Raw genomic sequence first — 15,735 nt, 5'->3', positions numbered from 1 at the left:
GTTTTCCCATTACTTTATGTTGGTCATTTTTTTCTCTGGTATATATGGTAAAATATTTCTAATGGTCACCATATCTGCTTCAACCTTGCTGCCAGCACAGGGAAGAATTTTCTTCATCAGCCACAACTTCTTGACTGGGACAGGGTCATGTGTCTGGTCTAGCCAGTAATCCTGGGAGGAGGTGGTCCCTTTCAGGTGACAGTTTGTGTTTGCCAATGGAAATTGCAGTCGTCTTTTTCTCTCTTCAGCCTGGTCTTCCATATGGGAGTTTTCATCAACCTGAAGCCCCTGAATATGAAATACATGGGCAGGAACATCTGTTGGTAATGGTAAACATGTATCATGAAAGAGAAATGAATATGTCTCATTATAAACCCTGAAGATTTCAGAGTGGGATATTAATATACCATAACAAGTCTGTCTTGACTGAAAGACAAACTACTTTGTAGTGTCAACTTTTAAAAACTCAGGTGGTTTTAGATACTTCTATAGAGTAGACGTCTTTTAGGCAGATGGTCATAAAGTACAAGTGCTAGAATAATTAAAGAGCTGTGCAGAATTTGTCCAATATATTTCAATAGCTTCTTAGTCTCTGATTCAGCCTTGCCCCCCCAACCTTCCTTACCTAATCTGTTAAAACAATCTTCCTCAAAGACATTGCAACCTGAGATTTCTCTAACTCCTAGTTCCAGCTGCGTAGCCCTAGCTTAGTATTGTAGACAATTGAGTATTCCTGTACGTATCAAGGAGGAAAGCTGAAAATGGTAGCTAAATTTTCTCCAAGAGACAAATAGGTACTTACAATCTTTTTTAACTCAGAAATTTTGAAACTTCTAGTAATCTGTCACAGTATACCAGAAAGATTAAATAAATGTGTTGTCATTTATTTGAATTCTTCAGCTTACTGTCCTAAATCAACACTCCTTAAAATCTGATCTCACTCTTTTAATTCTAATTTGCATTTCCTACAACTCTCCAAAACAAAACATTTTTTTCAAACCAGAAAACCCTCTTTACCCTTTTCCAACATGTAAAATATGACGATGTGAGACATGACTGAGAACTTTTATTTCCCTAGAGTTATTAAGTAAATTACAGTGGAGATAGCAACCTATTGAAAACCAATTTGCAAAACTGTTCTGCTCTTGTCATGAGACACTTGTGTCCCCCGATATTAAAGTCTAGCTGGTTTATCCATTTTCACTAATGAGAAATATAAGAAAGGATAAGAATAAACAAACCAACTAGTTTATCACAGATTACTAAACTTGTCAGAAAGTCAAAAAAGAACAGCAGTATAATTCTGAGGGATGTGAGATTGTTTTTCTGCCCTGTCTCAATAGAGAACTGAAAGAGATAGAAATAATATTATTATTAAGTAATAATATTATTAACAATAATGACAGTAAAAATAACTGTTATATTCGAGTACTTGCTCTTGACAAATTCTGTGAGAATGTCTTTCCTTGCATTTAATTCTCCCAACCTCCCTTTAAATGGGCATGATTCCCAATTTATAGATGGAGGAAACAACCAGAATTTTATAAACTTGCCCAAAGTCACAGAACTAATAGGTTTTGAAACAGAGCTTACTCTCCTGAGAGCTTATGTGGCTAACCCATTTATCTAGACAGCATTATAAAGGAGTAGAAGTGGTTACCCTCCATGGGATAATGTATTTAGGGATCATTAACTGAAGAAGAGTGTATCTCAGCTCTAGATCCAATTCCAATTTCAAGTACCATTGACTTTCGAGAGGACCACCAATGTCTTGAAAGCCAAAACCCAAAGATTGTTGTGTGGTCCTTCCTCTTTTATGAAAACTGATACTCTACTCAATTAGCAACTTATGAACTGAATTCTTTACCTATAATCATTGTATATGTTTAAAATATTTTTTCACTGACTAACCTATACATACACATATGTTTTTAAAGAAATGATCCTCTTCATAGAAGAAATAACTTGCCATTCATCTGAGTTTTTGAGATTTTTTTTGTATTAATAGCCTTTAATAGCCAATCTGTAGAACTGTATTCTCATTTTCTCAACTAATCATATTCTCAAATTTTATCTAAAGAATATACAAGCCATTTAATTAGTTTTTTCCATATTAGGTTTAAATTGATTAAGAGCTTTCCAAGGTCAGATTTTCAGTTATGTTGTCATGTGTGAAACTAGAAGCCTACACCACAATGCTGAAGAGTTTTGAAATGACACAAAGATTAAACCAAAGAATTCCAAGCTAATTGTTTACTAAAGACATCAGGGTTATATTTTATGCTTTGGAGCAAAATAATGCAATCTGCTTTTGGTTTTATTATAATTGTCTTGATGGGTTTTAGATAAGTATCCCTTTCCTTGACAACTTCATTGAGATTGTTTCAAGAACGCACTAAGATCAGACCTATGAAGACCCTTAGGCATTATAAGTGTTATTTTAAAAAACAAAGCTTTTGCTGTTATGGTGAATGCTAGTTTTTCTTTCTGAATACCTGTTGTCAAAATTGCAAATACTAAGCATGTGTATTAGTTCTTCTGTCTATAATAGAAAAGTTGTTCATACTTCCTTATTTTGTCCTTATGAATACAATGCTTATTCTAACCCTTTTCCTTACTTCGTGCTTTATTCCAGTCTTTCAGATTGCTGAGATCCAAAGAGGGAACAGGAACTGTGTGTCCATGTGTGTGTGCACATGTAGGTACATAAAGTAATCAGGGATAAGAAAGGCTGATTAGATTGAGATCTTTGATGTAATTATGTTGTTGTTAGTTGATCCTTCAAGTGGAGTCATAATTACAATTAAATATATGAAAATATAATTATCTTGTATTAATTCCCTAATAAATCCTCAGTAATTAGCCATTGTAAAGCAGATCAATGCAATGAACATTATAAATTTCTTCTGAGTATCCCTTTGATACCTTATTTTTCCCTGACAGTTTCAAGAACTATAATAATGGTGAGAAATTACATATGCTTTATTTTAGGGTAGCAATATTTCAGAGTCTTATATTTAGAATCAGTTGATTCTTCAGTATGCAAACCATAGTATAGAATCCAAAACAAGTGTATTGTTAACTAATTTCATTCTACCAAAGCTACTTCAGTAGTTTTGTTTTCTGTTTTCATAGTAAATAATATTTAACCTCAGAACTATTTCAGAAAGTAATTATTTATAATGCATTCATATTAATGTGGATTTCATTACTCAGAGTATATGGACATAACTAGATAAGAGAAGACTTCTCAGATAATTTGTGTTTATAATTAACAATATGTGAAATGTAGGCAGCTAATTTTGAAATGTGATAGTTTTCTACTAAATTAATTCAACTTTATTAAAATGTATTCAAGAAGATTCCCAAACCAAAACCACTTGTAGTAGTCCATTTCTATTATAAAATTTAAATTTTTAATTATAAAACTAATTTTCCAGGACCGAAGGCTGAAATTAACTATTCAGGTTAATAGGTTCAGGTTTATGTTGATTTTTTAACCAGATCACTCATCTAAATAATTAACCTTTCTTTTCCATTTTATAAGTCCAAATAATGTATTATAAATACTCTAAAAGCAATGCAGAGTCCCAGAAGGTTGATTTCCAAAGATTCTTTACAAATATTGCTATATATTCTCAGACTAGCTCATTGTTTATGAACAACTTAAATCATACTTTAATAATTCAGAGTTAACTTTAAAATTCTATTGAATTATAGCATAGGTACAGAAGAGTACATAAACCATAATACAATTTAATCATTTACTACAAAGTAAAGTTACCAATGTAACAAACTCAGAAATCAATAAACAGAACTCTATGAGGCCCTGCATCACCCTTTGTGCTCGCTCCCACTTAAAATTCAACTTGTCTTCCGACTTCTAACTCTTAGGATGGATTTTACAGGGTACTTAAAGAGAATTATGTGATGAGTGTTCCTTTCTGTTAAGTTTCTTTCACTAAACCTCCTGTTTGTGAGGCCATGTGGATATACATAGCAGTTCACTCTATTTTGCTGGTGTATAATATGCCAATTTTAAAAATAACAGAATGAATCAAACACCATTACCCCATGTAAATGTATGATTACACAAATAGTACTCCTCTACTTCATGTACAAACAGAGAAACAAGATGTATCTCATTTGTTTACAATAAAAATAAATTTAGAAAAAGAATATTCTATATCCACTTATGCAATTTATTTATTCACTTATTTATCTTTTGATGGATAGTATGACTTTTTATGTAAACAATGCTGCTAATCAGATTCTATTGATTATAATATGTATTAATTCTATGTATTATAATCCTGTGTGCCAAGGAGCTGAATTCTGAGTTACTGAGCATGAATATATTCGATTACACTGAATGCTGTCAAACAGCATCACAGATGAACTGAACACTGTACTCCTGAGAGCATCTAGAAAATTATCCATTATTACAATCTTCCTAGTACTTGATATTAATGATATATTTCATCTATTCTGAAAGGTGTATAAAGATACCTCATAATGATTTCATTAGCATTTGCCTAATGATCATGAGGATGAGAATCTTCATGTTTTCACTGACATTTTGACTTCTTACCTGTTCAAGATTCTTCCCCATTCTAGTGTCTTTTTCCGTTTATTTGAAAGATTTCATAATATACTTTGGATATGTGTTCGCTTTATATCTGACTTCCTCCCTCCCTCTCTCTCTTTTTCTATTCTATTGGTCTTACTAAAGCTCTCACTCTTGTCTGGAGCTTTGCAATGGGTTACTAACCACTTCCCTACTTCGAAACTCAGCTTGTTGTATACGGCTTTGCTCACTATTCCAGGACAATTGTTCAAGATGGGAAAAAAAAAAAAAAAAACATATCATGCAAGTGGTACAAAAAATAAAATGAAGCTCATGTAGTTGTGCTAATATCAATGTGGGCTTTGAGGCATGAAAGATTATTGGAGAAAAGGATCCTTATTAAAATGGTCAATTTATCAGAGAAATAAGACAATTTTAAATCTGTATGCACCTAAATCTGGCGTTGAGTTTTTTGAGTTTTTTATATACTCTAAATATTAATCCTCTGTCAGAAAAGTAGCTAGCAAAGATTTTCTCACATACTCTGGGTTCTTTCTTCACATTCTTGTTTCCTTTACTGTACAGAAGATTTTAATTTGATGTCATCCTGTTTTTTAACTCTTGGAATTATTTCCTGAACTTTAGGGGTCCTATTGATAAGGTTGTTGACTGTGCCTATATGCTGGAGTGTTGACCCTATGATCTTTCCTAGGATTTGCATAGGTTCTGGACATAATTCCTATGTCTTTGATCCATTTTCAGTTGATTTGTGCAGAGTGAGAGATAAGGGTCCGTTTCATTCTTGTACATGTGGATAACCAGTTTTTTCCCATTACTATTTGTTCCCATTACTATTTCTCCAAACATGTTTCTGGCACCTTTGTCAAAGATCAGATGACTGTAGATGTGTTTGTGTTGTCTCCGTGTCTTCTATTCTTTACCATTCATCTATGTTTTGTTTCTATGCCAGTTTCATGCAGTTTTTGTTACTGTTGCTCTGTAGTATAATTTGAAGTCAGGTATTATGATGCCTCCAGCATTGATTTTTCTGATTTAGAATTGTTTTGGATCTTCTGTTTGCTTTATTCTTCCAAATGAATTTTAGAACTATTTTTTTCTAGTTTTGTGAAGAATTTTATTGGTATTTATCTTTAATATTCTATAGTTTTAAAAAGATAATCTAAAATTATAGTGAGAGACTTTAATGCATCTGTCAGTAACTTATAGAACAAATAAGTTAATAATGTATAAGAGAATAGAAAACATGACCAAGAATAACAAAATTAAGTTGCCACATTTTCACTGTATTGATTTCTTAGGGCTGCTGCACCACAAACTAACTAGGTATCTTAAACAACAGAAATTTATTGTCTCACAGTTCCAGAGACTAGACCTCTGAAATCAAGATGTTGATAGAGCCATGATATTGACTGAAATTTTTGGATGAGCAATCTTTGGATTGTTCTGGAGCTGCAAATGTCATCTCCTCATGTATGTGTATGTTCAATAATTTTATATATTTTAAATATATAATTTAATTATATTTAATTTTAAAATATTGAAAGAATTATTTTAAAAGTCTGCACTTGATCATTCAGTTAGGTGTGGGATATCTGGTTTCAAGTATACAGATATACAACCATAGACATGCACTTAATTTTTTTCTGTTATTGATTAATTCTGATCCTTTCAAGGATAAATAAAATAAATATTTGATGAAGCATAAAACAGAATGATCTATGTTAGTGAATGCAAGAAAGTATTTTCAATAATCTGCTTTCTTTGCATAACTCAAGGTATTTCACTGAGTAATCAACTCAAATATTTAGGAATATATTGTGGAAACAATAGTACAGACTTTTAAGACATATTGTATTTCCAAACAAGTATCACCCACATTATTCCAATTTTCAAAATTTCTCTTATTTAGACAGAACAGAAATAATTAATCCAATTTTGAAAATGAGGAAAGTGAGACTTAAGATTTATAAATCACGTACAGTTTTAGAGCTAATGTGGCAAGCCAAGAAATCCCTTAATATAAGTGTATTTCCACTTTTTTTGTTAGATCTTCTCAAAGGATACCTTTTTGGATATTAAGAGTTAGGTTTAGTGAGGGGGCAACAATGGAGGAAGGAAGGACTGAATAGAGGGAAAAGAGGGGTGGGAGGGGTGGGGGGAAAGGGAAAAAATAACAGAATGAATCAAACAACATTACCCTATGTAAATTTATGATTACACAAATGGTATGCCTTTACGCCATGTACAAACAGAGAAACATCATGTATCCCATTTGTTTATAATAAAAAAAAGATAAAAAAAAAAAGAGTTGAAAAATTGCCTGACACTCCTTCCAAAGATTCTGTGTGTGTTAAGCCCTTTGTTTTATAGAATCTCATATATATATATATGAGATTATATATATATATATCTAATTATATATATATATATATATATATATTATTCCAACTTCCTGATACCAGGCAAGTGACCAACTAGTCAGATTTTTCAGATAAAGATATTAAACTTCACCATTTTATTTGATATTAGGAATATTAACAACATGAATATAATACTCTAGTTCTGTCACTTTCTCTTCCTGATTTTAAATCCAAGACAGCACCATAAAATTATGAAAACAGAAATAATAGGAGACTATGCAGTTGTTCTTCCTAACTCATACAGAAGATGAAAATAAGATGGCATGTTAGTTGATTGACATGTTGTCAATGGCAATTAAGTAAAAGATCTCAAAACCCAGTATGGAGAGATGAGTGCAGCTTTACCACTTTTTATTTGTCTAATCATGGGCAAAAGTAATCACTCTGACAAATATGTGTATTCATATGTCATCTGAATTAGTTTTATGACTATCAAAAAAGTCTATGTGGAAGTGAGTTTCTATAGCCAGAAATAAGAAGGAGCAAAAAGTCCTTGAACATGATGTTGCTGAAGGTGTTTTTGTATTCTCTTCCTATTAATAAAATATAATCCTTGAGTCAAGGAAAAATCACTTAATAGGCCTTATGACAGCACCATGATGGATAACTCTACCAACATTCCATCAGTTATGGATATTTTATGACATTTTACATAGTCGACTATATTAAAAGATGGAACAAAATCTTCCTTGATTAAAGGAAACTCTTTGCATTAATGACATACTATATAAAGTGGCTCATTAAAACTTATCACCATCACTGAAACCTTGCCAGTGGTGAAAAAGGCCAAATATTTGCCCTCTTTCTCTGTGGTATAGTGGATATGTCACACCCTTATAAACATTGTCTATCAGGCTTCATATGCTTAGCTTAGGATTTCTGCATACATTATCTCCCTTTAATCTAACCATCTGTTATGTGGGGTGATAAGCTCTATTTCATATGTCATAGACCAGACACTATGAAACCATCATCATTCATACTGTGTCAGAAATCAAGATACAAACAACTATTTTCTTCTCCATTTTTTTCATTTTAATTCATCTCATTTTATTTCTCTTTCAGAATAACAGTAAAATGTTGAGGTCATCAGATTCAAGTCACTTCTTTAAACTGGTTTTGTTTACATCAACTATCCTGTATGAAAAATCATCCTTTTAAGATGAAATTATGTCTCTTTTCCCTGAATATTACTATTTTCCCAGATTTTCTGTTCTTTTCTTTTTCAAGAATTCTTTTTTGTTTTTGTTTTTAAAACAAGAAACAAGCGGTGGGCTCTGAGCAGATAGTTCAAAACACAATAAAGATCAATAAAATATTGCTGATAAATATACCGAATGACATCAGATCACCTAATTTAACATTTATTCTTATCTCATGTATTCAAATGCATATATTAAGTGCTTGCTTTTTCTTCTTTCAAGCAGGTCATTATTCACAGGGAGAGATAACATGTAACATCAAATTTCAATATCATATGATTAGTATTAAATAGGATATGTAGAAGATACTCTGAGTACCATAGCAGGTATAATTAACCAAAGATAATGAATAAGAAAATGATTCATACAGGAGGTGATATTAGGTTAATTGCCAAACAGCTATTTTAGTAGGACATAAAACCAGTATAAAGTATGGTGCAAACATCTTGTAGGCAAAGACACTCTTTTGATTTGTTAGTTGCTACATAACAAAGTATACTACTACCAACTTAGTGGTTAAAAATACTGACACTTAATACATGTGTCAGGAACCTGGACATGCTTAACTGAGTCTTCTACTCAGGATTTCACATGGCAGCAGTCACTGTATTGGCCTGATTTGGCATTCTCATCTGGTGGTTCATCTGGTTTTGAGAGAATTAATTTCCTTGTGGTTATTTGGCTGATGTCCTTGTTTGTTACAGACTTTTGGCCAGAAGCACTGCCCTTAGGTTCTAGAAGTCACCTACAGATCCTTTCCACAAGCTTCTGTCCTTGGGCATTGCAAACATAATTGTTTGCCTCTAGGAGAATGACCTCCAAAGACTTTCAGCTGATTACGTACTAGTTACCTGGAAAAATCTCCCTTTTATTAATTCAAGGATCAACTGGTATCAGAACATAGTTACATTTGCAAAACTCCCTTCACCTTGCCATATAACCTAACCTCATCGCAAGAGTTTCATCCTATCACCTACAGCATATTTTTTTAATTAGAAGTAAATCACAGGTTCCAACCACACTGAGGAAAAGGATATTCAAAGGTATGACCACTTGAGGTTGAAAATTATTGAGGTCACACCAGGGTCTGCCACACTATACTCATTACAAAGAATATGTATTGCAAAAATGCAAATACTGTAGTTTCATTGAGTAGAAAACAGAATGTAAAATCTAGGTTAAGGTAGATGAAAACCTGAACCTATGAACTTTGGATGTTTGGTGAAAGAGTTTAAATTCTGTGCTGCATGTGATGAGAAACCATTGCAGAATATTCTCAGAGTAGAGCTTGGGGACAATTGACTCAGAAACAGTAAGGAATATGCACTATAGCAGACAGTATGGAAGTAGGGAGACCTGTTCAAACCCCCTTGCAGTAACCCAGACAAGACAGAATGGGAGATTTAGTAGACCAATGGAATAGAAAAATAGAAAAAAGAAAAACAAATATTAAGAGAGATTTTTCAAAAAGAATTACTATGAGCATTGAGATGGGGAAGAGTGAGGATTGACTTTTTCAATGAATATGTAAGTTTCATTCTTACCTTTGGGATGGATTGAATATATAAAATAATAGGTGTTATTCATGTTTGAAGAACCTTGTGAAACAAACTTAGATGAGTTTTAACATCTTTTTCCTCCTTTATGAGGATAATTTTACCTTAGGAATTTACACATAAAAATACTTCTAGAATACTTACTATAGCTTAAGATATCCAAAGGCATACATGGTGATAGACTATGATATAATAATAATTAGAACATCACACATTTGCATAATGCCTAAAAAAATGTTCCCTGGGTAGAATTAGCTTATGATAATCACACAATGTGTGTGATATCTAAATGTTTAATGTAATAGCATACTTCTTAAAGATATTCTCCACTTGTCTGAAGCACAATGGAAACATTCATTGACAGAAATAGGAATTATATGCCAAATGTGCCTTATTGTCAATTTCAAATATATCCTATTTCATTTTTTATTAATGCATGTAATTATACAGAATCATGGGTTTCACTGTAGCATATTTGTATGTGAAAACAGCATATATTAATCACATTCATCTCCCATAACCCTCCCTTTCTCCCTTCCCCTGGCTCCCTTCCACTTCTCTAATAGTCTTCTTGTTACTTTCATGTTGTCTTTGTTCCCCTAGTTTCCACATATAAGGGAAAATCTGCAATACTTCTCTTTCCCAGTCTGATACTTCATTTAACATTATGATCTCCAGTTCTATTCATTTTCCTGCAAATGACATGATTTTTGTTCTTCCTTATGGCTGAATAATACTCCATTATGTATGTATGCCACATTTTCTTATTTGTTCATTTGTTGACAATCACCTAGGCTTATTGCATGACTTGGCTATTGTGAATAGTGCCATGATAAACATAGGTATGGAGGTCTCTTTTTGATATGCTGACTTCATTTCATTTGGATATATAGCTGGATTTGAGTTTTTTGAGGATTCTCCATACTGATTTCCATGAAGGCTGTGCTAATTTACATTCCCACCAATAGTCTAAACTGGCTGTGTTCTCTGTTTCAGGGAACTCCCAACCTGAAGCTGAATACAAGATTCATTATTATATAAAAATACTGACTGAGCATAATTTTACATAGAACATTATATCAGATGTCTTATGGGATTCAAATATATGCCAAATGTATTATCCAATCAAGAAGTTTATGTGACATCAGCTGAATGACTATATTAGACTATATGTGGCTTAGTAAAGGGTGCAATGCAATGACAAGATTCCTAGAGAATATCATATTGGCTGCAAGTGAGATTTGGGGCAGGATAATTAATAAAGACAACATTAAGAAATGTAGATCGATAAGTAGAGGACTCTGAGAATTAATAAACTTGAACTTTATTTTTGCATGCAATGGAGAAATCAATGAAGTCTTTGAGTCCTGAAATGGATGCAACCAAAGCAGTGATTTCTGAAAATTATTTTGCAAATTGATGAGCATGTGTATAATGGGTAGAATCTGGAGATATGCAACCCCTTTAAGGAAAATTTTATAATCTGAGGTTGAAGGATTATAGGTTTGGCTGAAGTTGGGCTAGTACAAGAACCTTCACCAAAAGTGTGTGAGGTTTGTGATTGCAGGAATCTATTCTGATAGATCCTTACTTTTTGGATATTTTCACTTCCTGATTCTTTTTAAAAGCATCACACTTCAACAAATCGAAGTCACCACTAGTGCACATTCTACTTTTCATGTGCTTTTGCCATTGCCCTTGGTCATAGCTTAAAAATTGGTCGTTGTTTAGTTAGAAAGACACACCTTTTCTCCAACCAAAGGCTGAATAGTTCAACTCCAATATATATTTATTTCATTCATAATACTACTAAAATTGCTATTGATTCATATCTCTAGTTGGTAGTGAAGTCAGGCATTTAATTTGCAGTATGGGCAGAAATCTATTGCAGAGCTCATGCTCTTGAACATTATGTGATATTCTTAAATTTAGCACTAAAATATCTTTACTGATTTATAATATTTTAAGTTAGATCTCTTTTTTTCAAGTTCTGTTCTGTTAAAATCTTTCTGCAGATGATTAATAGGCTTTCCCAGTTTATGTTATTTCTCCCAAATGAGAAAAAACTAAATGTTAATGGAGATACTTTAATGTTTTCTTACACAATATACTAGAAACAGGAAGAGGAAATCTGCCATCTGAAAATAAATCTATCTAAAAATAATTTTTTCTGTGTTGACAGGCTTGAAATAGATAATAATCTCATTTTAAGGATTATAGTTGTCTTGGGCAAAACTAACACACAGCCTATTCAGTTAAATGCTCATCATGGTATAATTTGAAGTCACTAAGACTTGTGTTCTATAAACTTTTCCATCATTTAGGAAGTTTGTGGTTAGAACCTCATTTTCCCCTTAAAGCACATCTTCCTTTACTCATGTGAAAGTGTATCATCAGACCAAATCATATCATTCAATAAATAAATAGGCAGCATGAAAGCTGCAAAACGGATCACTTTATCCACTCACTCATTCAGAACAGACATATTGAGTGCTAGACATGATACAGATAAGGGAAATACAGAGATGAAGACAGGATATTTTCTCTCTCTCTCTCTCTCTCTCTCTCTCTCTCTCTCTCTCTCTCTGTCTCTGTCTCTCCCTCTCTCTCTCTGTCTCTCTTCCTTCGGGGACAAACTTTATATACCTTTGTGATTGGAAGGGAGGAACAGAGAGAAAAATGATTCAAATCTTTGGATGGGTTTGTTTATCTCCTCATTTGGTAATGGGAGATATCCAGAAAGGTAACTGACATCATGAACTATAAAATTCCATGTTGGAAACTCACCTAGTGCAAAGACTCACTATTGAGTGCAGTGCAGATGGCAGGGGACATCGAGTGCATTGATAATTGTACACAGAATTTTCTGTTTGCTCAATGAAGAATGTTCCCTTAGAGCAGTTAAGGTCAAATCAGAAAAGATTTTAAACAAAATAATACTTGTTATAAAATCCAAAACTAGGCTGGAGGAGTAGCTTAGTGGCAGAGTTTGGCACAATAAAGCAGAAGGGCTATCTTCTGCTCAAAGACACACCCCCATCTTCTGCTCAAAGACACACCCCCAAATTAAATTTATTTAATTAACCAGGGTATTTGACATGACTATACAAAGATGGCTTCGTTAAAATGAACTATTTCACATTTTTGTAATTCATAATGGATCAAGTTCTATTCTCTCCTGTTTGTTTGTTTTTCTGTTTCTTTTTTCTTTTTCTTTTTTCTTTTTTTTTTTTTTTTTATGGCGTTGGGGAACAAACCCAGGGTCTCATGTATGCCAGGTCTCCTGATCACATTTAAGGTTAGGAATGTAACTTAATTTTTTATACTTTTTGATTGGATAGTCATGCTTAATTTTTCAAACCATTTAACCTCTTGTTTTAAGAAGGGAACAATTTTACCACTGGTGTAAATAATCAACCTCTTATTCTTTTATACTCACATGGTCTGGGAAAAACAGATAAAAAAATTACAAAGACTGGGAAATTAATACTTCAGCTGAAGGCACTGGGTAGGGCAACTCCTGACTACTGAAGAGCCATTTCTTTTCCTGAAGAGGTGAAAGTGCCTTATGCATCTTCCCTAAACCACCACTTGGCAGTCTTTCTCAGTTCTCTTGGGTAAAGAAAGAATTTCCTTAATATGGAAAAAATTAGCAGTCTTTTTAGTCACCATTATCCTAGATGGGTATGAACATTAAGAAATAACTTAAAATTCATCCATCTAATAAAATATTTTTTAACCCCCTCTGTGATTCAGAGTCTTCTAGACTCAAGGGCTATAGCAATAAACAACATTTTTTAGGAAAAGAAGAAATCAGCTTATAAATATTGCATGTATATGTATGTGGAAGAATTATGAGGTTACTGGTAGATTTGAAAATAAAATAGATACAAGATAGGACATGAATGGGGTTCCATGTTTATACTGGTGGATGGGAAGGTGAAGGGAGACATGCGGAGCTCATGAAATCAGCTCTGTAAATACCTGGCCAACAGTGTCTAAGATAGGGGAATGAAAGCTTGGCAAGTTCAAGGAATTGTCAGGAGGATGATGTGACTGGAATGAGCCCATTGTTGCAGAACATGAGTTCAGTTTAAGATATTAAAGTATGAAATTAGCTAAGTGGACCAGGCCAGATCTGACATAGAAATGTACAAGTTGTCTTGACTTAAAAATGTCATAAAGAACCTGGAACTGTGGGTAGGCCATATCGTCTATTCACCATTAATGAGGCATCTGTAAATAGTCTTTCTTTTTCTTGAATCTGTGTGACTGGCCTAAAACATGTTGTCTTTTCACAATTCATTGCTTACTGTTTTCTTTGACTGATTCTACAGAGACTGCAGATTTCCAGAAATCCATAAAATTTCCAATCCACAAAACATGAATTATAATCTATATTTCAAAGGATTTTTTAAGAATTTTGGGGCAATTACACTGAATATGTAAATTCAGGACACTGTTGATTCATCTTCCAATTGAATAAGCAGTGGTGGAAAATTTATAGACTATTGATATGGATTTTATCACCTAAAATTGTTTAGTAATTAATAATATTTGGGTGCTTTTTCATATCAGTCTGCTATTTATTATGTTTGGAAGTTATATTGATATTTAAATTAATTTAATTTGATTCATACCCATAATTTTGCAATAATGATGTTCTTTATAAAATGAAATTTATTATTAAATGGACTGCTGTGTGCATTATTTAAGTGAGTTATTTCCTAAAGTATTAAGACTGTTTTTTCTATATCATGAGTAATCTATTCCTCATCAGTAAATCACATTTCAATATAAGAACTCTTTAACAGTCCTGGATAGCAACTGCACCTCACAATATTAAGATTTGGTGTGCTTTGCTTATGTCATTGGAACATTTGTCATAATACACCATAAACAAATGAAAAATAATCTAGGATTTTGTGAAAAATCTAAATGAAAATGACAAACATAAAAACAACAAAGCAGTCACCTTTTCTCTTTTCTTTTCAATCTAGTTGGCAAGGAGATTAATTTTTACAAATCTGGCCTTTAAATGTACGTAGTCATTGATTTAAAATCTCAAGACACATCATTTTTAGTCCTATGAAATTTAGAGCTATATAAATACTTTATTTTACCATCTCAGAAAACTTTGTCAGTTTGTATGCAATGAACCCAAAGTGCATACATGTCCTACACAAATAAACATTTCACTGCTTTAGTGACTCTTGCTCTGCAGAAGGATTGGGAATTTATAATATTTCAGACCTTTTTCTATAACAGTAGGTTTATTTTCATTAGTCTTTGCAGTCAACTCAGCACTGGTGCTTGGCTCTAGAGCAAGAGGCACTGTGTGTTTGAAATTTTATTTTTACCATCTCTAGTTTTTAGGATATTTTTTTAAATAGCATTTCATATGTGTGCATAAGCAGTTTATTTTTTCATTTTGAATATGATACTTAAATGAAGATGATTCCAATTTTTTTCTCACCTTCATAAAATGCCTCTGCATTTTCAAGAGTTGCTTGGAAAAGTAAAATACTGTAATTATTAAAGATCCACAGACAATTACTTACCTTCTGTATATGTGCTATAATGCTTCACAGAAACTGAAAGTTTCTTAATAACTACAAACATTTGTTTTAAGGATTTTCAGAATACCTTTTATGTTTGGATGAAATGTATTTTTTAAGAGATTCTGGATATCACTTTCCAAAGTACAGTATTATGTCCCATTTGTGTGTTTCTACTCTTCCACCAATAATTTCCTCTGCAGTCATGCTATGTGAATGAGGAGGCACAAACACAATAGGAGATGATGATAATAGAAGGTACTTAGGAAACTAATCCTTACAGTATTGCATATCACTCTGGGTATCCTAAACCATAAGAATAAAAGTGCTTTTCTTTCTAGCTCTTTATAATTTTCACATATTCTCTTCTTCAGTAAATGCCTCATTAGCTTTATCTCAAGTGGGCTTTGT

The sequence above is a fragment of the Sciurus carolinensis genome, chromosome 7 (genome assembly GCF_902686445.1).
Source record: "Sciurus carolinensis chromosome 7, mSciCar1.2, whole genome shotgun sequence".
NCBI classification, from domain to species: Eukaryota; Metazoa; Chordata; class Mammalia; order Rodentia; family Sciuridae; genus Sciurus; species Sciurus carolinensis.
Note: the sequence above shows the minus strand (reverse complement) of the source record.